Genomic DNA, 3,066 nt, shown 5'->3' with positions numbered 1-3,066 from the left:
CATGGTCCCTGAGTTACCGGCGCTTGTGAGAGCCTCTGGTTGGCAGCCTCTGGTTGGCGGTGTGCATGAGAGAGTCTGGTATGGACACCAGCTGGCACTTTCTAGAACTACAGCCTTTTGCATCCTCCAAGTTTGCTGCCAGAGCAGGGTCTGAGTCACACTCTACAACATCCCTTGAAAGAGGTCCCTGTGGGGGCTAGCCAGTGCTCTCTAGGACCAGCGAGAGTCTGAACACCCCAATCCTGAAGCCAAGATGAAAATTTCAGCGGCTTTCTCTGGTTGGGATCTCTCCAGTGGTCTGGACCTGCCCAGACAGCTGCGTCAAAGGCAGCCACAGGAAGCAGGCTCTCTGCACTAATATTGCTTCCGATTTTAGGAGCACCAGGTACAGAGACAAGCAGGAGTTCCTGTGATTCCTGAGACTGTGGCTGGAAACGTGCTCTGCTGGTGGGAAGTGGCAGAAGGGGAATCTATGCACTCTGGACCACCCAGAGGGGAAGAAACTGAGGCTTCTCTCTGAGATGGAGGTCTGGGGGCAGTTTGCTTTTCCAAAAACCTCCAAGGGGAAAAGAAACCCTCTGGAGAAAAAAAAGCCTGAAAAATTCGTTTCCTCAGAGCCCAGCCCCTTTGTAGGGGGCAGAAGAAATCAATTCTGGCAAGACTGCCTGAAAAACTCCTTGGAAGGACCCTCTGCCAGAAAGGCAGACAAAAAAGAAAAAAACAAACAGACAAGAGGACAACCACCACAGGGTCCCATAAAAATGTAAAACCCCAATATCTGGGGAAAAGAAGATATTAGGTTCCCGGTATTGCCCTAAAAATGTTTACATCACAGATTCAAACTTTTATTTTAATTCGTTCCCACAACTCTTGTTCTTCTTAATTTTTTTTTATAATTGTTCAGCCAATTTACCATCACAATGAGAGGTTCAGTACAACAAATTCCATGATAACCTTTTAACTTGAACTTTTTTGATACATATATCAGTGTTTTTTTTTGTTTTTCTATTTTTTTATATTCATATAATGTTCAAGGTAATCCTCTTTCCCCAATCAATACTACTCCTATATATAAACCAGTATTAAGCCCCCTTTATCTTGGAAAAATTGAGTCCTTTAACAAAGATATCAAGATACACCCAGGAAGAATCAAAATAAACTTTTTCGCCCACACTGAGGATTTATAACCATCCTCCCATCTTTTTCTTCTGTCAGTGTTTCCCATTCTGGTGAATGGATTCAGTGTTCATGTCCTAGAGGCAGAAAGGGCTCCCACCAGGATCATGAAATCTAGAAAGAACTTGAGAAACCTGATTGTGAAACTGATGAATCATAATTTTAGACAGGAGCTCTTGAAAGCAGCTGAGGGGAATAGATTCCTTACCTACAGAGGAAGGCCCATCAGAATAAGATCAGACCTGTCCACAGAAACCTGGCAAGCCAGAAAGGGCTGGAAAGATGTATTTAGAGCACTAAATGAGAAGAATATGCAGCTCGGAATATTTTATCCAGCAAGGCTGACATTCACAGTGGATGGAGAGATAAAGAGCTTCCAAGACTGGCAAGGTTTAAAAGAGTATGTAACCACCAAGCCAGCACTACAAGAAATATTAAGGGGGCTTCTATAAAGGAAGAAAAAACCCAAGAGTGACATAGAACAGAAAATTACAGAGACAATCTATAGGAAGGAGGACTTCACAGGCAACACGATGTCAATAAAAATATATCTCTTAATAACCACTCCACATAAACGGCCTAAGTGCTCCCATAAAATGCCACAGTGTTTCAGATTGAATAAAACCACAGGACCCATCCATATGTTGTCTACAAGAGACCCATTTTGAGCCTAAGGATACATCCAGACTGAAAGTGAAGGGATAGAGAAGCATCTTTCATGCCAATGGGCCACAAAAGAAGGCTGGGGTAGTGATTCTCATATCAGATAAATTAGATTTTAAGCTAAAGAGTGTACTCAGAGATAAAGAAGGACACTACATCATTCTTAAAGGGCATATCCACCAAGAAGATCTAACAATTGTAAATATGTATGCCCCCAATACAGGAGCAACCAAGGGAGACAACTTCTAATCAAGATAAAGAGTCATATTTATATGAATACATTAATAGGAGAGGATCTTAACATGCCACTCTCAGTAATAGACAGATCATCCAAGCAGAAAATCAATAAAGAAACAAGAGCATTGAATGACACATTGGACCAGATGGACCTCATAGATATATACAGAACATTCCACCCTAAAACAACAGAATACTCATTCTTTTCGAGTGCACATGGAACTTTCTCCAGAATAGATCGCATACGGAGTCACAAATCAGGACTCAACTGATACCAAAAGTTTGAGACTATTCCCTGCATATTCTCAGATCACAATGTTTTGAAACTGGACCTCAAACACAAGAACAAGTTTGGAAGGATTTCAAACACCTAGAAGCTAAAGGCCACCTTGCTTCTGAATGTTTGGATCAACCAGGAAATCAAAGAAGAACTTAAACAATTCATGAAAACCAATGAGAATGAAGACATTTCTCTCCAAAACCTATGGGATACAGCAAAGTTAGTCTTACGGGGGAAATACATAGTCATCCAAACCTCGCTCAAAAAAATTGAAAAATCCAGAATACACCAGCTTTCTTTACACCTTAAGGATCTGGAGAATCAACAACAAATTAAGCCAACCCCATTCACAAGAGGGGAAATAATCAATATTATGGTAGAGATCAATGAGATAGAAACTAGTGATACAGTAGAACACATCAACAAAACTGGAAGCTTTTTTGAAATAATCAATAAGATTGATAAACCCTTGGCCAAACTAATCCAAAAGAAAAGCGATAGGACCCAAATTAATAAAATTATGAAAGAGAAGGGAGAGATCATGACTAACACCAAGGAAGTTGAAACAATCATTAGAAATTTTTATCACCAGTTATATACCAAGAAGTTAAGCAACCTAGACGAAATGGATGCATTCCTGGAAACCTCTAAACTTCCAAAACTGAATCAGGAAGAAATGGACAACCTGAATAGACCAATATCTAGTAACA

This window comes from Neovison vison, chromosome X, assembly GCF_020171115.1.
Source record: "Neovison vison isolate M4711 chromosome X, ASM_NN_V1, whole genome shotgun sequence".
Lineage (NCBI taxonomy): Eukaryota > Metazoa > Chordata > Mammalia > Carnivora > Mustelidae > Neogale > Neogale vison.
This window is presented reverse-complemented; position numbering follows the sequence as displayed.